The following is a 21,259-nucleotide window of genomic DNA, read 5'->3' as shown; positions in this document are numbered from 1 at the left end:
AGTAAGAGGTGCTAGTGTCTCATGTACATGGTAGTTGGACTCATTGTAATGGGTGATATCTTGGCACTGAGAAGAAGCATCCAGATTCTGAATATATTGGCTAGAAGGACAAGAGCATCAAGGAATGGAAGGTGGGATGCTAAAGAAGTCTGGGAAGATAGAAAACAGATATGAAGTGGCTTCGGCAACTCTCCAGAGATAGTTTCATGGAGTCACGTGAACACTCTCCCAAAATGAGGCCACTTGACTGTCTGCCTAACTTTTTTATTGTGCTTAATATTGAGAATTGAGAGAAAAATAAAGAGGTGTCAAAAGGGAAGAAAATGCAGGGCAGGTTGAAGGAACAGAAACAAAAGGAAGGAACAAAACCAAAGAGAAGCAATTAGATGTTGAATTAAAAACACACCCACATGAGAAGGAAAACAGCTCTATAGCAGCTCATTCTGCAAGGGCGGAGACTAAAATACCATAGACTGGGTGGATGAAACAAGCAAAATTTGTTTTCTTAGGAGTCTGAGATCCGCTGGCACATGGTGTCCTGTCTAGGAGGCAGGTTTTCACTCTGTGTTCTCCTTGGGCTGTGTTGGTCAAATGAAACAAGACAAAACAAAACAAAATCACTCTCCTTGTAAAGCCAACAGTCCTTTTGGATTAATATTCCAACCTCATGTCCTGTTTTAACTTCAGTTCCTAAAACGTTTGTCTCCCAACGTGCTCACAATGGGAGATAAGGCATCAATATATCAATTTGGGGGAAAACAAATCAGTTCTTGGCACCAATATTGCTGATGTCTGAAATACAGTCTTTCCAATAGCTCATCTCCTCCCTGCATTCTAGTTAGAGATTTTTTTTTTTTCTGGTAAGGAACATGGAGTGTAAACTATAATCTGGTGTTGTAGTTTAGCAGCTGTGAGGATGAATCACACCGTACAACAAACTCACGTGGGAGGCTTTATTGGCAAAAGGGGAGAGGAAAGGTGCAGACCAGCATCTGTGGAGGAGCAGAGGGAAAGAAAGAGACAAGCGGGTGGAGCCCGCTTTTAAAGGGGGCTTAGCACATGTGTACAGAGACTACACAGCAGCGACATAGTGCATGCTCAGAGACTATGTAGTGACGTAGTGGCTATAGGATCCCGGGCTGGCCAGGTACCTGTCTGAATGTTAGCAAGCACATGAGCACAGGGAGTTCTCTCAGTGGTGGCTGCAGGTCAGGACCCAGGGGGCAGAACAGCGTAATGCCTAAATGCTAACACCTGGTGGTTCAAGAATTCTTCTACAAAGCTACAAAGAAATTGATCCTCACCAAAATGAAAGGAGCCTGAAGTTTTGTATTTGTACTGAAATTTGAAAGTTGCTAGGTTTCAGTTTGTTAATTTGTCAATCTACCTTTAGAAAAACCAGCTCTAAGTGGAACGTCTGAAGAGGAGTAAATTAAATCTCTTACCAACAAGGATAAATAAGCCCAGGATGATCTCATTTACCTTATTTGTAAAAGAGACCAAAGAAATGGTGCTGAACAGCTTTATATTGTCTGTTCCTAAAACTTCATTGTAGGAGGCCATTGGAAGGAAAGCAGTCACGCAGAATTACAGTTTTCACTTTGCTATTTTTCAAGAATTTAAACTCTGATTTTCTAAATTAGAGAAATCCACGTGTCAAAAACTCCACAGAAGTCAAGCGAATTGAATACAGCAATAGTTATATTCTCACTGTCTTCTGAAGTAACCTGAAGCCATTCTTGGCTCTTTCATTCAGTTGTTGCCTTTGGTGAGGTAACTCGATGTTCATTCACTTCTTTCCTCAGCCATCAGCTGGGTACAGAGACAGTACCTGCTTCTCAGGGTTATGGGGAAAGTGGAGTTCAGGTGCTGACCACTCAAGAAAGAGCATGATAGTATCAAGTGTTCAGTGATTTCATGTTTTGATTACTTCCTATTATACCATCTAATAGTAAGATTAATACTGTTTGATATTAAAAGGATATTCGTCAACGCTGAGTCTATTCTGATGACCCAGTAAATCAATAAGGATTTCTCTGAGTCTGGGATACTGCACAGAGAATAAGTGGAATCTGTGCTCTCTATTGTAAGCAGGAGAAACATATAGCTGAGGGAATCTTTCCAGCGTCTTCCCCAGTTCTTTGGAGAAGAAACTGAATAGGCAGAACCAAAACATATTCAAAGTCTCAGAGCAAATTGCAGTTGAGTTTAGTCACCTGATTAGAACATCACCCCCTCAAGACCCTAGGAGGGCTCTGAGAATGCCATAACCCTGATGGGAAAAGGAAGAACTGTGCCAGAGAGAGTCAGAGTTATGATAGCCACCAAGAGACAATCCAGACCAATGAACTTTGGTCCCATTAGCACTGGACTTTTACCAATTCAGCCCATAATTTCTCTACAGTCACAGTTCACAAAATATGATAAATCAGAACTGACTAATGGAAACCAACCTAATTTTTTTTCTTTATTTTCCAGAAACAGTATTTCTTCCTACTGTCAAGCAAGCATAAGGAAGGCTGAGGAAAGATGTCTCTGGCACAGAGGTTTTACTTCTCCATGCTAGGAGTATCTACATACTCAAGGCACTCAGAATGTTTATCACAATAGCTATATAAGTCGGGCTGGGTCAGAGTTAGCTTCTGAGGTTAAATAGAGGTAAAAGCTTAGATTTTCAGCATACCGGAGATGCTTCTGCAGCTTCATGACTTTCCCCAGTGAACTGGCAAAGGAAGCAATCACTGCACTTTGATTTCTGCATACTGTTTATGCATACCACATCCTAACTCAACCTATAAACACTCCAAGGAAAGCATAAGCCCAGTTAATGACATATTATGTGGAAGTCCCATGCTTCCTACAGGACTTGCCCCAAGGCAGTTTGTTCAAAGGGTATTTGGAATTTTCCATCAGAAATTGTAGTTAATAATGATCTTGCATGACAGACATTCCTGTGTTTCTTTTTCCCTCCTTTCAGTCCTTTGATACGTTCACACTCTCCTTTCTGTGGGAAAACTAATTCTACAGTTGGAACTGTGGTCCCAGAAAGGTAGGGTAATCCTAGGAGGTTAGGAAGAAATCTTCTCAAAGAATTTATTTGATCTACAAGATAGCCTGGCTCAGAGACATCCACAGCCAGGCTTCGGGACCAAGGCCAGGGCCTGTTCAGCATCACAGCAGACCAGAACTTGAAGCATCTGGCCCCTTCGATCTGCTCCACTAAGATAAACCACATAGCCCAACCACAATTTAGGGTATAATTTGCCACCTATTATCTGTTCTTTCCTGGGCAGAACACTCCTTTGAAAGTGATGTTAAAAAATGTGACATATTTTAAACTCCCAAAAGATTTCATGATGTCTCAAAAGGAGTAGATGTTCAAGTTGATTTACTATTCTAAATTTAGTTTGAAATACTTGTCTTTGCTCCCAAGCATCCCAGACTGTTCATTGACATGGACCAGTCCTGTGAGGACCTTGGACAAATAAAAGCATCCCCACTTTAAAAGAGTCCTTGATTTATTTTAAAAATGATTTTCACACGAAATGTATAGTTACTAAAAAATAACTTCTCTTCTTCTATAAAAAGAACATTTTCCTTCTTATTTATCTTGTAGGAATCCTACAGTGTTTTTAGTCTCCCTTTCTGAAATTTCCCAGTTGTAACTGCTGAGGATTTCCTAGGATGAATAAGAAATTCTAGACATAAAACTCCTTCTGAGTTATTCTAATATTGAGGCAAGCATAGGACATGGTAGAGGGAGGCAAGAAAACTAGATTGATCAAGAAAATACATGTCATTGCATTACCGTTCTTTTTTTCCTATTAATCCTGTGTAAAGCCTCAGTTTGTACGTGGAGCTATATTGCATAGATTTGTATCGTGGATGAATTCTTCATCTATTCATTTGTGTCTTTGTGAAAAAGACAATGATGGCAGCATTACCTGCTGTGAGACTTGTAGGGAGAATTTAATAAACTGCCCCCTGTAATGCATGAAATAAGTACTTCAATAAACACAGCATAGAACTCTTAGCAGTAGTAGGGACATCAGCAAGTTCTTGCCAAATGGCTAATTTGACAGAAGTCATATGTTCTTCCTAAGCTTGTATCTCTGAGTATCTTAGTCATGGGACTGGAATATTCCCTGGGGATTCAAGCCCTCATCCTCACAAGGCTGGTACCTCATTTCCAATCAACATACTCCTGTTCCACTAAGGAGACTATCATTGTAGTTTTCATACTAACTACAAAAACATAGTTGTGTTTACATAACACTCTAGATTGACTTGTAGTTTCCTAAACAGTCATTTTCTAAGAAGATAGCTGCCTTTCTGCCCTATAGATATTTTTGTTTCAGAGAAGAAAAATCTTGAATTTGATATTTTATTTAAAAATTTTGCTTTAGACAAGAAGGACAAAATGTTTCCTTGCAAACACATATAAACTTGGGGCATGGTCAACTTGGATCTATGTGATAGCCATTTTTATATCTTCTGTAACTTAGTTAATATGGACTAAAAGCAATGGGAGATGCTATCAAGGTAATGGCAGGAAATAGATTTTTATCTAAAAGGGCAAACATTGTTAAATGGGAGGTCTCTTTTTTCACCCATGGATAGTTTTGAAGCCAATCAAGGTATTCCAGCCATAGCAAAATTTCCTATTTTCTTCCATCTCAAACTGAATGAGCTAATGGAGGACAAGTGTCATGAGCCCAGAGATGTCAATGCCTGCAGGAGATGAGTGATGGACAGAGACCTGGCCCACAAGTGCCTGCGCAATGCTCTCTTTTGCCAAGTGGGAGCAGAAATTTCAACACTGCACACTTTCTGTTACACTGCTAGGTTCCTCATGAAGCTGTGCTAGAGACAGGAGAAAATGAATTCCCTGCTGAGATTCTGTGCTGTTCATTCCCCAGATTCCCACCCCTGCTACAGTAGCTTACAGGCCCCAGCCATGTGGCTTCACATGTCTGCCTGCCTTTCTGAGTTATTCAGAGAAGTGAAATTTCTCCTTTTTTTTTTCATCTCTTTTCTATACTTCCTTAACACTTTGGGCTTCCCCAACACTGGGGCTTCCTTCCTCTCTCTAAAGCCTTCCTTCCATCATGTGACTGCTTGTCCATCATCTGTCTGACCTCCCTGCCAGTTTAAACAGCAAGGCTTCTTTCTTTCTCTCCTCCACTCTTCTCCGGGCAGCAGCTGAAGTTTACAACTTGCTGGCCATGTTTTATTTTTACTGACTTTTTAACACTAAAATGTTGCCCATTCATGAGCTTCTGTTTGGGTCCATTCCTAAATGATTTTTATTACTGAGACTAGAAACCCAAAGACAGGACCCATTTTCCCTTTATCAGTTTTATACTCAATCCAGTGGCCTTCGCACAAACATGGTTATTCCATCCATTAAATGGTTCAGTGCTCCAGCCTTTGAGAGAGAGTATATGCACCAAAATGAGGTGTGTCTTCTGATCTGTCAATCAAAAGGTGTTAGACACCTACCATGTCTTTGAGAAGCAAATTAAAACCATTATATAGTGTAATTGCCACAAGTTTTGCAGAAACTCACCACACAGGTCTCATTGCAAGCTCATAGCAAGGAAAATTGAGACACAGAGTTTTGTCCTAAAACCCAGCCTTCCTGAGTTCTGTTTGAACACTCATGCCCAGTGTTACCAGGACTCCCGCTCACTAAGTTTTCTATAGAAGAAACTTGTGGGGTAAACAGTATTTGCACCATAAATCAGTCTCCATGGGAAAGGTATGTACTGGTTCCTCAGAGGGGTGAGTGGCTGAGCTCTGCAGCTAAATGTCTAGTGCATACTTGGCCCCTGGTTTTCTGTTTTCCCTGCTGTGGCTGAGAGATTCCAGCAGCTCTTGCTGGAATGTGAAGCCCTCTAAGCTAGCCAGTGATTAACGTTGCTTTTTCCTCCAGCACCTGGTAGAGTGGCTAGTAATAGAGATTTCAAGTAAGACAACTAAGTATACAGAAGTTTACTTCATTGAAATATGACATTGTATGTCTTCAAAAACAGCAGCAAGATTATAAATAAGAATGAGGATAGTACCTCCCTCCTAAGTTCTAAATACATACACATTTTAAAATCATATCTTGGTGTTTAAAGATCAAAAAAACCATCTCAAAAGTATTCCCTATAGTTAATTGCAACAAAAGGAAGGAATTCTTGGCCAGTAAGTCCAGCTCATTCACAGCTTTCATCAGTTAACAAGGTACAGTTCAATCCCATTTTGCCTCCAATTCCTCATTAAGCTTGGCGCAAATTCAAGCCCCAGCTCCCCCCACTGTCCCTGAATGGTCTCCATGTTTCCCTGCACTAAAGAAGAGATTAATTTGGAGAAAGGCTTCAGCACATTCCTGGGTTGCTCAAGTGCATTTCTTTTCATAGAACAAGCTTTTGATTTTGTGCTTTAAATCAAAGGCAGAGAGCAAAAATTCCAAGTATGTATGAGCTTCCGACCTTTAAAGAAACAGGATTGTTCAGATGGAATTCCACATGGAAATGCTTCACTCTATTACCCTTGGTAGTTTGATTATTCCTCAAGATATACCCTTTCTTCTTTCTGCTAAATATCAGAGTTTCAATCACGCTGGTGTTTGGCAAAGCATTAAAGATAACTGAAGAGTCCTCTATTAGTAATTTATTCATATCGTCATTTCAGAAAATTTGTTTCATTGTTTAAGACCATGGCCCTAGTTAGGAAACCTGTTGGCAGAATTCATATTCTGCCTGCATCATGGGAGACAATGTGTTTATTTGGACATCGACTCAGATACTGTAAACAAGAACTATGGTATTTTTAAAAATAATTTTTGAATACTTGTATAAGTCTCTTAGCTGAAATCAGGAAATAAAGGCAAAATTTAGCACTATATAAGAAGGCAAGTAGCAGTATCTTTGAATGATAAAAACAAACAAAAAACAATAAGACCTTTAATCTCCTTTATCTTATTTTGTTACCTTTTGACTTGTTTTCTCTAATGCTTATGTCAAACAAAACAAAACTATCCACTCAGAAGAAGGCATTGGTCCAGGTGGGACAGAGATGCTGTAGCATGTTTGTTTAACAAAGATACCTGACCCCTGGTCTGAACCTGTGCTCATGTCGTACATACTTTAGAAAAGGGAAACCAGTTGTAACAGGTGCTGTTCTCACTGCGATGGAGTTCTAGTTAAAGAATGATTTAATAATTTGACATTAAGAGGAAATTGGAACACTATGACTGCATGTGACTTCTGATTGGTGTGGATGTATTTTAATTAATTGATTGCAATTGAGAAACATTCTGTAACCACCCTAACATTATTTCAGTCTTATTTATTTGTAGAAACTTTGATCATATGACAAGATGAACTCTGATTGATTAAAATGGGATGTCCTGGGTGAATTCAGCAGGAATTTGATCCCTGGGCTGGGTAAATATATTTGGCTTGAATCGCATGACTACAACATAGATAAGAGGTACATCTATACTAGGTATCAACCAGGTAGTCACAGACATCGTTCTCTTTATCACAAGCTTAAAAACATGCATGCCCTTGATGTGGTTGTATCTATATAATCTGTAGAGAATCCAAACTACAAACTCCTCATATCAAATATAGGAAGTATCAATCAATGCTTTCACCTGCTGCTTCCCTCTTGTGGCTTTCTTTTATGTGTATAAGACTAGAAGACAGAGTTCTATATCCACACCTATCTCCTAGACCTCAAAACTATGTCAAATTTCTTTAAAGACTGAGAAAACTGCAGATTTCTGGAACTTAGCTGTGCCTGGAAAAGGGAGATCCTGCTTAATTTCAAGAAGGGTGGTTGTTGAGGTGGGTAGGTAGTCAAGCTACCGTAACAGTACAACCATTTAGTGCAGTCTTGATTGTGTGCATATCAGATACTTTATGGATCATGTTTAACACAAGGGTGAATACAATACTTTCCTAAACATTAGCCACCCCCAATAATGTGATACACAAGTGGAACCACTTGCAGACAAAAGTCATTCCAAAGCAAAAACTGGGACAACACAGTAGAAGGAAAAACATTAAGAAATAAGAATAAAGCACTTTTTAAAACTCCTCCTTACACCAAATAGTCTCTTCTAAACTCTCCTAGCCATGCATTGCATCATAGTTGCAGCAATACAGGCTAGTTACTGACTTCTTCATTAAGAACTTCCCTAGTCAGTCACTGTAGAGATTAGAGCAAAGCACATGAATTTGCAAGCAAAGTGCTGGTTTTTGTTTCAGGTCTTTCCTCTATGACTCTGTATACCTAATAATGAGACATTTGCAAGAACCATCATCAATGCATAGAATTTAGGAAAAGAGGTTACTGCAGGCATCAATCTGCTGTTAAAATTGACACTGTGCTACTAGCTGCAGTAGTTAATATTAAGATGTAATATGACATTTTCTAGGTGTCTGACACTATCTAAATATTTAACATATATTGACTCATTCATGTTTTCATCAACTATATACACCCCCATTTTACAATTGACAAAATGAAACACAAGAGGAAGAAATTGTGTTTAAAACCAGACATTCTTATTCTAAAATTGTGTGTTGCTAATGTTTTCCTGCCTGGCCCACAGTCAGGACACATCTCTGACACCCGCCAGTCCCACAGCCGTTCAGACCCAACCAAATAAACACAGAGACTTATATTGGTTACAAACTGTATGGCCGTGGCAGGCTTCTTGCTAACTGTTCTTACAGCTTAAATTAATCCATTTCTATTAATTTATACCTTGCCACGTGGCTTGTGGCTTACCGGTACTTTACATCTTCCTTGTCCTGATGGCGGCTGGCAGTGTCTCCCTCCCCCAGCTTCCTGTTCTCTCAATTCTCCTCTCTGTTAGTCCCGCCTATACTTCCTGCCTGGCCACTGACCAATCAGTGATTTATTCATTGACCAATCAGCAACACATTTGACATACAGACCATCCCACAGTAATTGTGTATTCAACTATCACATTTATGTTATTAAACATAAAAGCAAGCCTTTTGTTCATGTAAGTCAGGTGGCTCTCAAATCCTAAATATGAACAAATACAAATGGATTCATTTTGTGTATACACCTTTGAGGACCTTAAAAAAAAACCATAAAAGTAATAAAACATTTCAAGAGATATCGAGCTCATGGTACCTAAGGCAAAAACACAAATACCATTATTTCTATGGCATCCCTGTGCTTAAAAGAATTACTGCAGAGTGAGCTGGAAACCTATGAGAATGCTGGTTTTCAATGGGCTTCTCAGAGTCCTGAGCAGTCATTAGGTACACTGTATCATTTCCTGCCTCAGCACTCTGACAAAGGAGAATGCTTACATGAATGATGGGTTTTGCTTTTTCTTGATTTGATTCTAATATTTGAAAGCATCTTTGGCACCAGCTTTATACAATTTCACTTTCATATTATGGAGCCGTGTTCAGGTTAAATAAAGTTGTGTTCCAAAACTCACACTTGCTTAACATTCAGGAAAAATACTCTATCTAGGACACATACGCTAGCTAGATTTGGAAACTAGCGGTTCACAGAATGGCCCAGTGCCAGTCTTCCTATAGACACAAACACAGATTTATGAAAGTAAAATGACCTCAAGAAACACTTGGCCACTATGATTAACAGATGATACCATCCCTGGCACACTTAAAATAGAATAAAACCAACCTACCAAGGAAGCCATTTGCATCGAAAATAAGATGTCTAGGTGAAAATAAATCAATTACTAGAAAATATTCAAGCTGACAATTACTAAACAGTTCCCAGTCGTGATTAATTTTAGTGTGAGGAATTTAACAAAGAAATATTGTCTGTTCAGAATCTTCAGTCCTGCTGAGGTCCTGGGATAGTGCCAGTGGTGAGGCTGCTCTTCACAAACACTGGCAGCCTGCAGCTGAAGCTGCACACTGTTATATACCCTGAAGATGTTACCAGGGTTTTATCTCTGTAGTCTCTACAGCCATTCTGCTTCTTTTAGTTAAACAAAAACACCATGCTCTATTTACCCTAGGAGTCAGGGTTTTGTAGATCAAACTCACCAAGGCACGTGGAGGAACTAAGTAACAAGTCAAATCAATAAGAAACTAGAACCTAGGGTTTGCACAACTTGAGAAAGTGGGTGTGACTATCAAATCCTAGTCCTAGCTCCACATTTTCCTGTGTCTTGACCATGGGAATTCCACTCACCCTTTTTCTCAGCCTCACGTTTTTCGTGTGACAAATGAGGGTGACTGCTATAGTTACTGACTGAGAGAATGAGCTGCAGGGCCACTGAGCATGTGGGTTGTTGGGCTAGCAGAATCCTATTACCTAGGAGCTCTTTAGAAACGCACATTCTTGGTACCCACCCCATACTCTTGAATTAGAATTGGAGGTGAGGAGAAGGCATTAGTTAGGAATCCATATTTTATGGCAATCTAGGAGATTCATAGGCACATTAACTTCTAAAAGCATTGATTTAAAGCAGCCAATAAAATGTGAAGCCCTTGGTTTGGCCCCTGGTACACAATATGGTCTTAATATATGTGAACAATTATTTTTATTAGAGTGTAAGAAAGGAGTTAACGTTGGACTTTGATCAATTATTCGGGAGCTCAGATGGCTCCAATGAACTACTAATAAAGACAAAATGAAGTTGCAAGCTAACAGAAAGAGTGTACAAATTCATTTCCCAAGCCTTTCATTGCATTTTGGAATTTTTGTTTGTTTGTGTTTTATTTTGTTTTGTTGTTGTTGTTGTTGTTTTATTCTTAGTGCCTGAAATCTGTTTGATTATGACCTCCTTGGGCATTGCTATTAAGGTTGCATAATAGAAAACACGACTGATTGGCAATGAAACTTCCACATCAGTACTGGAACATGACTAATGTGAGAATATTGAGAGTGAATAAAGAGGAAGCAGTCTTTAGTGAAGGTTCCTTTCAAGATCTAAGTTGCTAAGGAACCAGTCCATCATGAGAACAAGAAAATGAATACTTCATCCATACATAACACACCTTACACAATTTTTAACTAGAGTTTCTTTAATTAGAGAGAAGCACAAATTTACAGTCACTCAGTAAATATATTAGTTCTCTCCAATCTAGAATCATATACTTTGCATCTTGTGAATTATCTCATCTTGTGAATTGTCTTATCAAAATATATCATCTTGTCTTAAAGAACTATCTGTATTTAGCCTTTCACTAGTACACAAAATATTAATACTTATATAATATCATCTTTCAGGTTATTATTTCTTATTATTTAGTATTTTAAAACTTTCATGAGTACAGTAACAAAGAATGCTGATATAATCACATTAGGAATTAAGAAAAACTGACTCTAAATATTGCAAAGCCCATCAGGCTAAAGGACAATATATCAACAAACAAGAAAGATTTCAACCCGAGAAAACTTCAGATGTTGTGTGGTGTGGTGTATGTGTGTGTGTGTGTGTGTGTGTGTGTGTGTGTGTGTGTGTGTGTGTGAAATGTTTCATACTGTGAAGGTGAACTCCATCTTCTATTTGTCTTTGTGACAAATAGAAAGTCTAATTAAAAGAGATTTTATGAGCAGAGTCTGTAACTCAGTAGTAGACAACTGCATGTATGAGTCTTTGGGTTTGATCTACCACCAGCACTGTAAGACAACAAAAAGATAAAGTATTCCTGAGGCAGGAGGATCACAAGTCTGAGGAAAGTCCAGGCCACATACCTATCAAGACTCAGTCTTGAAAAGATTTTTTTTTTAAAAAAAGAGCTTGTTTTGAAATGTTTTATTGTGGAGATATGTGGTAGCATATTATATATTATGTATCGATGCCTTTATTTGACCTACTAGAATGAGATCTTGCAAAGGAAGGCAAGAAAGATCTAGAATCTAGAGCTAAATACCTAAAATGTATAGTGACAAATTAATGGCTGATGAGCAGAATTTATTTGAAAATTAATTTATGAACTTGTTGTAAAGGGCAGCCAATGGTTAGGTACAGAAGAGACCCAAATTCACTAAACCCGAGACAAGATGTCTATCAGATAATGTACTCCCCCTTCTCCTTATGACAATGGCTTCCAGCCAGTCCCTAGGATGAATAACTGACAAGTTGTACATATGTCTGCACAGGGGACCACAGTTTTAAAGACGTGGTACTCTAGAGAATGATCTGTATTGATTGTGTCACATAAATATTTTCTCAGGGGTTGAAACACACATTTATAGAATCTATGAGAGAGTAATACATGATAAAGACTTTGTATATAAATGGTGAAAAAATATCGATCATTTATGGAGAAAATTTGTTAGGTCCTAGTGTATGCAAGCCTATAATTCTATCAATTAATGGTCAATGTTTTCCTCCAAATAATTGTAATAATCTAGTATCTCAGCACTATCGATTCTCCACATCCTCACCAACATTTTATATTGTCAGATTAAGATAATGATTGGGTAAAATGGTATATCTCATCATGACCTTATCTGCATTTTCTAGATTATTAGTGAAGAAGAAAAGCCAGTCCCATACTAATAGACCTCTGTGTTTCTGCACCTGTGAAGCATCAGTTCATGTTGTCTGTTCACATTTCTGTGATTTTTTTTGGTTTTCATTTTATTGATTCTTGACAGTTCTTCATTCTGCTAAACTTAGATTGATCCTAGGACACCACTGTGATTTTCTTCCTTCCGGGGTAAGAATCTGAAGATTAGGAGATCAAGAGACATGAACAGGGTCATAGAGATAACAGCAAATGATGGAGGATGATCCAAACAAGCTCTGTTTGAGGCCAGAGTTCAGAAGCCTACACTACAAAGAGATGTTTTTTACTGGTGTTTTCTTATTTCTGTGCCACAAGCTCTTTCTACATTTTCAGCAAAGATCAGCCAACCCCACTGTGAGTCACAGGCAAAAAGAAATGGAAAATTAACATGAACAAACAAAGTCAAAACATTTGGAAATAGAAATTGAGCCAGGTATAAGACTAAGAGAATTGGTTATTTGGGAGAAATCTGCCTGTTCTCACTGCTCTCAGTCCTCCAGATCTCATTTGTTACTCACTGTGGTGTTTTGAATGAGAATAGTCCCTTGGGCTCATATGTTTGGTTCCCAGTTGGAGGAATGGTTTGGGAAGAGTAAAGAGGAGTAGCCTTGGGAGATATGACATGGGGATGGGTTTTATGGCTTCAAATGCTTGTTATCCCCAACGTGCTCTTTGTTTTCTACATGCTGTTTGAGATGTGAGTATCACATATTGACATGTTTGAGTCAGGCATTTCCTATACTCACACTCATAGGATCATTAAAAATGAAATTAAAAGTGCCTTCATACAACCACATTTCTATAAATAAATAAACTGAAACCCATGTATGTAAGGTAATTTGCATACTAGTGGGCTCAGAATTTAAAATCTTGTCTGTTAGTTCGAAGGTTTGGTTTCATTTTGTTTTGCTGTTTTGCTTTTGTTGAGATTAGATTGGTAATTTTCCTGCTGAAATCAAGCAAAGGTTGAAGAGAAAGGTGTGCATTGGGGGATCATGGAGAAGCAGGAGTCACTCTTGTCTTCTGGCAAGGACACGCCCAGCTACATTCCAAGAATGCCAATGAACAGGAGGGATTTACTTTTGTATGATCGATGACTCTGTCACACTTAATCTGGATGCAACTATTTTTGGTAGCTCTTAAAAAATTAATTTTGAAGGGTAGGAAGAGTATACATGAAGAGTTCGTAGCACATTGTAAAGCTAACTTAGGTTTGTTGGATGAACGCTGAGTAAGATGAAACAAATGTTAGAAAGTCTTCTTAAATGCATATTAACTACAGAAAATAATTGATTTCAATATGGCTCTTTCTACACGCATGCAATGTACTTTGATAATATTAATCCACTATTATCCTTACTTATCCCTTTTTATTCTCTTTGATCTCCTTTCCCTGATAACTATCCTGCAGCTAGTTTATGAATTTTTCTCTTTGCTAGATACGAGAAGTAATTCTCAGTCTGACTATTTTCACCCAACATTATGACCTACAATCTCACCCATATTCCTGAAGGAAAAAATAACTAATTTTTGTTTTTTCTTTTTTTTATGGAGAAAAATATTCCGTCTGTGTGTGTGTGTGTGTGTGTGTGTGTGTGTGTGTGTGTGTGTGTGTGTGTCCATTTATCCATTTATGAACAACTTGACTCTTGACCACTTTCATGATTTGACTATTGTGGTTGTTATAATAAAAACTCTATATGTTAGCATGTGTACTGTATGCTGATTTGGATTTCTTCATATATGTACTCTGGATATCTGAATCATATAATTCTATTCACAGCTTTTTTGAAAGACTGATCTTTTCTGATCACCTTATTGGCTATGCTAGTTTATATTTCCACCAGCAATCAACAGGTTTTCTTTTCTACCTAACCACTGACAGAATTTGTGATTTTTTGATGTCTTTATTCTTGCTCTTCTGATTGAAGTAATTGGATATTAATATAGATTTAATTTGCATTTCCCAAACTGCTAATGATCTTAAATATTTTGATGTATTTATTGTCCATTTACACTTCAATTGAGATTTGTGAAATTCAGTGCCCTAATTATTGACTAGAATTCTTTTTTTTTTTTGAGTGGTGTTTAGTCTTCCAGCTATTTATATTTTCTAGACTTTAGCCTTCTGTCAGAGCAATAGCTGCCGAAGATTTTCAACCATTCTAATCTATCTCTTCACTCTGGTAGTGGCTTCCATTACTGTACCCAAACTTTCTAATCTGATTCAATATCATCTGTTGATTCTTGGTATTATTTTCTGAGATGTTGGTAAGTATTTTTATGGCAGTCTCTGTGTATCTAAAAGATTCTATTCAACATTTCACTGATAAATAACAGCTACTATTTGTTTCCTAAGATATGGACCATTTTATCTTATACTGAAACCTATGTACTTCTAGAAGACACTGCCCTCAACTTGCTAATGGTCCTTTCCATGATTAGTGAGTGAAACAGAACTTACCAGAGCTTTAGGGTAAGCAGGGCGAAAAGTCTATGGGGAACATCTAGGCAGCTTTCTGAGGTTGGAGAAAATCATTAAGGCAAAAGGTGGTGGCAGAAAGTGAATACTGCCTAGTGACCTCGTGCTGCTTCTTTACTGTGTGTACACATGTGTCATGCATGTGTATTAACTGAAAATGGAGCTGAAAAAGGACAGCTGCTAATTATACAGTTGCCAGAGGAAGTAGTTTTTACCATGCAATTTACTAGAATATGAACTCAACTGTGAGTGTTTATTAAATACTCAACACTGTTCTAACTAGAGCCAGGAGCAAACCGCAGCCTGCCCTCATGGGCCTCCAATTCTACAAACAAAACTGTACTATTTTTATCATGTATTGCCTATACAAATGTTCAAAGCTGTAGTTAGCAGATTTAACTCTGATGGCATATAGGATAAAAAGAGTCTAAAATTGGTTCCCAATGGCCAGAGCTTAGAAAATTTGAATAACTCAGTAAGTTGTATGATATTAGATTATGTCATGCAATATAAAATAAATACGTAACTGCATAATGGCATAAACAAATAATTTACTAAACAAACCAGCATTTTGAAGTAGCCAATCTTTTTCTATAGACTAATTTTAATTTAATATGCAAGAAGGCAGAGTTTAGATTCCCTCCATCTTCATTAAGAGTTTAATAGAATTGATAACTTTCCACAAGAAACAGCACAGGAAAGAGAAAAGCAATTACAGTACCATAAAGAAAGCTGGCAACACTACGTTAACTACGCCGTGAAAAGTAGCAACATTATCTGCAGTACATGGACATCATACACCCCATGGGATGTCACTGAAGGGAAGATGGACTCTTGTAGTGTTCTTTTCTGAGCCTAGCTCACCAGTCTAGATGTAAGGAAACATTTGAGATGCCAAGAGCAAGGGGAAGTCTATAAGCTTCATGGTTGATAATCTTCAAGGTTATCAAGTCATGGATTAAAACACACACACACACACACACACACACACACACACACACACACACACACACACACACACACAAAGGACTACTACAAGCCAGATATGACAACTGAGTCTTAGGAAATGACCCATGGAAATAACTGAATTGATAGTGAAGAAAATTGTAGGACATGTATGTGGGAACTTCATTGTCTGTGGAGGTTGTCTATAAGTAAAACTGTAATATAAAGACAGTATCTTTTTTTTTTTTACAAACTAATGACAGAAAATAACTAAAAACAAATGGACAAAACACAAAGGTAAGGCATAGGGATTACCTTTACAAACACCAATAACTTAGAATTTAGAAAGCTGAAAATAAATGTCATACAAGTGCAAGAATTTTATGTATATCTGGGTAAATGTCATTCAAAATCCTCTTCACATACTGGACTGACGATTACCAGTGTCAGTGATCACAATTATAATGAATACAGACAGTTTTAAGTCTTGTAAAAGTAAAAGTGAGATAAAGGTGAAATATGAGTTTTGTCCTTGAAATAGGTGACAAAAGTTTCTGCCATATGAGAATTCATTTCTTACAACTTGAGTATCACCTGTTAGGAACACATGCCTGGTGCTGAACAGATAACGCTAAAATAAGGAACATATGTGAGTGACAAGCTATGAAAAGCTAATTTATATCTCCAGGATATGGAAGAAGTGACTAAAACAACTCAAGGAAGATACATTCAATTCGTCTCACACAAGTCAGGGCGAGAACCACGGTGCCATGAGCATGATCATTATTTCTGAATTCCTAGGAAACAAAACAAGAGGGGCCTGAAAGAAGGAAGACCTAACTTTCAGAAGTAAAATAAACAAAAAAAAATATTGCCTATGCTAGAAAGGTGGTGGGGAAAGTTACAGCATAGTAATCTAGTAGAGGAGATGTCTCATTTAGCAAAGCGCTTTTGTTTTTGTTTTTGAACAAACATTGAGGAACTGAGTTCATTTGCTGCACCAATGTAAAATACTGGGCAAAAGAGAAAGAGACAAAGGAGGTAAGTGGATCCCCACCATTCACTGGCTCGCTATTCTAGCCTATTTTTGAGGCCCAAGTCCCAGGAGGGAATGAAGGTAAAAGCAAACAAACCATTGTGAATGGCTCTTAAAGAGCAATACCTAAGTTTGACTTCTGCTCCAAATGCAGGTGGACACATGTGCATATGTACACCCCCAACACAGACAAATGTGTACCCTCCACATACACAATACAATACAATTAGCCTTTTAAATTCAAGAAGACTGGAGTTTTAATTCGATGTTAGATGTCTACCTTCCATTTGTGTTGTACTTTGAAATGGTTTTAGAACTTGATCACATAATATATTAAGGCTGAATAGTCCTTAGCTATGTGTATATGGTACGAATAAAGTGTTTAAGCAAAATGTTCAAAGTTCAAATATCAGCTCTTTGTAGCACCTCCACAAATTTAACTCTGATAGCTTCAGTGATGTCCTCAACTACCGAGCAAGTATGTTGCTCGGTAGTTGAGGACATCTGATTTTCACTGAGTTCACTGATTTTTTTTCTAATTAAATTGACTTTAGCCTTTAAAACTCTCTAGCAGAGCAGAGTAGCCAGTGGGATGGTGATTATGAACTCATAAGTAGGAAACTTGTTGGTAATTGACAGTTCTAGTGTACTGGCCAAGCATGTGTTTGCCCTACTCCTTCCACAAAAGACTGTTGGCACTTTCACAATAACTTGATTAAACTTCAAGGCCTCTCATATTGGTATTTCAGAGAAAGAGTACAGCTCTAAAACTTAAATTTTGACAAGCACAGTGTTCAGATGACCATCTAGAAATACAATAAGTCAGTATATTCTCTTCTGTTAGGATTCTGACTGATAACTATTAGGCCATTCAAATATTGGTTTCCAAATACATAGATCACAGTATTAGTATTAGCCAATCCTTTATGCTTTTTTTTCCCCTCAGATACCCCATAAACCCTGAAAGCTATTATTTAAAAAATATATCTAATGATTACTGGGGCTGAAGCTTTGAAGTTCAGGGAACTATCTTAAATGTCTTCTGTTGAGGAATATAGTACTCATATGTCTTGTGGGTTTTTTTTTTGTTGTTGTTGTTGTTGTTGTTACAAGAATATCACAAGAGCTGGACAAAAATAGCATTGTTAGTCTTTAGAAAGTGATTTTGTTTTTTCATTATGTTATATTATTCAATGCCCACAATAGGAACCAACAACTCAGTTTAATCATTTATGTTTTCCAGATAAAGAAATACAGCTGAGAGAAGTTAAGTGACTTGTTCAAAGTAACGTGGCAATTTAGTTAGTCTTTCAACTATGCCTCTAGAAATTTTTTACATTCTGCCCTGCTGTTAATACCTCAGTGTGAATTAATTTTAATTAACACTTCCTTCCTAGGGCTATTGGCTTCAAATGATCATAGAAAGTACAAGGGTCTATTCATTAAGGCTGGAATTTAAGGCATTGCAGCCCTTGAGTAAGTAGATACTCAGAGGGAGGAAAAGACCTATTGTGTATTCCACAATCACAAAAAAATGTGTAGAATACTGCTTATGTGTAAGATTTATTTTGATGGTGTCATTTAGTTATGATATATATATATATATATATATATATATATATATATTAGTGATATTATACATATTTAAACTCCTAAATAATTTAAGATATTTCTGGCTGTTGCAATGATGAATCAGAAGGTGTTTTATAATCACCTTCTACCATATTGATCACTGGCAGACCAAATACCCATCCCAAAGAGGAACATAAGAATGTAATTTAAAGCCGGGCGGTGGTGGCGCAAGCCTTTAATCCCAGCACTCGGGAGGCAGAGCCAGGCGGATCTCTGTGAGTTCGAGGCCAGCCTGGGCTACCAAGTGAGTTCCAGGACAGGCGCAAAGCTACACAGTGAAACCCTGTCTCGAAAAACCAAAAAAAAAAAAAAAAAAAAAAAAAAAAGAATGTAATTTAAAAGCTTGAAATGTCCTAGTAATTCTATAACAGTTCCACCACTGTATGTGACATCTTAAAATTTGTCACTTTTAAGTAAGCTTGATATAAGCTTGATGACATGAGTTCAGGTCCTCAGTTCCCATGTAAGTTCAGGCTCGGTGATACAAGTATGTAAACCTTTGTTCCAACAGACAAATGAGAAGCAAAGACAGGAGTATGTCTGGAAGATGGTAGGACAGCTCTTTTGTCATATGCAGTAGTGAATAACAAGAAAGACACTGTCTCAGGTAAAGTGGAAGGAAAGGCACCAATACCTGAGGTTGTTGTCTTGACAGCCACCAGTGAACTGTGTGGAAGTCACACACACTATACAAGCACATTTGAAAAACTCAAAAGTCAGCAGGTAATTACAATTCATGTCATTAACAAAGAAACTTGATTGTGAAAGAAACAAAGCCTAGTGATCTCTTTAGAGCTTAGAATGATAAGAAGAAGATGCTGGTGGGAAGAAAGTACTCAGAGAAGTACTTGACACTGGGAGCTTGAATTTCTCTGCCATTGATGAATAATAGGAACAGTAGTTACATTCTGGGTTTCTAATAAATATGTAAAGTCATTTTGAAAAATAACAAATAAGTGGTGAAACAGAGATGATGGTGGTGGTGGTGGTTTTGATGGTAATGATGATTTTGGCAATAGAGGGAGACATCATGGAGATAGAGAGAAATTGGGTGCTAGGGAAGTTCCCAGGAATCCACAAGGATGATCCCAGCTTAGGCTACTAATAGTGGAGAGGGTTCCTGAACTGACTTACCCCAGTAATCAGATTGGTGAATACCCTAACTGTCATCATAGAGCCTTCATCCAGTAACTGATGGAAGCAGATGCAGAGATCCACAGCCAAGCACCAGGCCAAGCTCCAGGAGTCCTATTGAAGAAAGAGAAGAGGGATTCTATGAACAAGTGTCATCAAGATCATGACGGGAAACCTACAGAGACAACCAAACAAAACTAGTGGGAACTCATGAACTTCAGACCAACAACTGTGGTGCCTCCATGAGACTGGACTAGGCCCTCAGCATAGGTGAGACAGTCCTGTAGCTTGATCTGCTTAAGGGGACCCCAGGCAGTAGGATCAGGATCCATCCTTGGTGCATGAGCTGGCTTTTTGGAGCCCACTACCTATGGTGGGACACCTTGCACAGTCTTGATGCAGTGGGAGGGGCTTGGACCTGCCCCAACTGAATGTGCCAGGTTCTGCTGATTCCCCATTGGAGGCTTAACCTTGTTGGAGGAGGGAATGGGGTGTGGGGTGGGGGAGGAAGTCTGGGGGCAGGAGGAGGAAAGAGAGGAGGATCTGTTGTTATTATGTAAAATGAAAAAAATAAATAAAATGTTCAAAAAAAGCATCAAAAGTAAAGTAAGTAGACTCTCCTTCTTGTCTTCAAGTGCAATTTCCACAATATCATCCCTAGCCCTGTAGCAGATCGCTTGCTGGGGCCTGACCTACCTTTTGCCTCCATTCCCTGAGGACTCCTCTAAACCTAGCTGCAGATCTAGCTTTCTTCCTCTCCATCCCTACTCAATACCTGGAGACACTCTCCACATGGGAACCCGGTGGACTAACTGCCCTGGGAAGCACATCAGCATCTTGCTCAGCCATCATCATAGAAGCTTCCTACTACAGGAGGTCAGAACAAATACAGTGAACCACAACTGGACAATGTGCAGAGAGTGAGAGACCTTGAAACTCTCAGTCCTAAAGGTGATGTCTCTATCAAGTCTACCTGCTCTGGGCTCAGATAACTCTGAAGAAGAGGGAGGCAGAAAGATTGTAAGAGCCTGTCGGGGTGAAAGAAATCAAGAAACCAAGGCCTCTTATACACAACAAGGCTAACACATGTGAACTCACATGCACAGGGCTTGCACAGGTTCATGCCAGACAAGATCCCCGCATGGGCAGCAGGGAGTGGACATGATCTCAAATCCAGAGCCAAGAAGCTGTCTCTAGCTGATGATCATTCACAAAGGAAAACTTGGTTCCAATAAAATCTCACTCAAATCACAGTCAAGGGCAGACCCCACACCCAGCAGTAGCAGTAGATGGCCTACTCAAAAGGAACTCAGTAATATTTGAAGGTATTTTTTGTCTCCTAATATTTTGTCTGGGCATTGCCTTTAACCTTACTGTTTTTAGTTACATATTATGGTTTCTAATTCTGTGTTTCTTATAGTTTTCTGTGTGTGCATGTGACTCTACACACGTAGGGGTTTCTTGTGCTTTTGTTGCTGTTGCTGTTTTTCC

The sequence above is a fragment of the Peromyscus californicus genome, unplaced genomic scaffold (genome assembly GCF_007827085.1).
Source record: "Peromyscus californicus insignis strain IS unplaced genomic scaffold, ASM782708v3 Scaffold_13__1_contigs__length_99412109, whole genome shotgun sequence".
Taxonomy (NCBI): Eukaryota; Metazoa; Chordata; class Mammalia; order Rodentia; family Cricetidae; genus Peromyscus; species Peromyscus californicus.
This window is presented reverse-complemented; position numbering follows the sequence as displayed.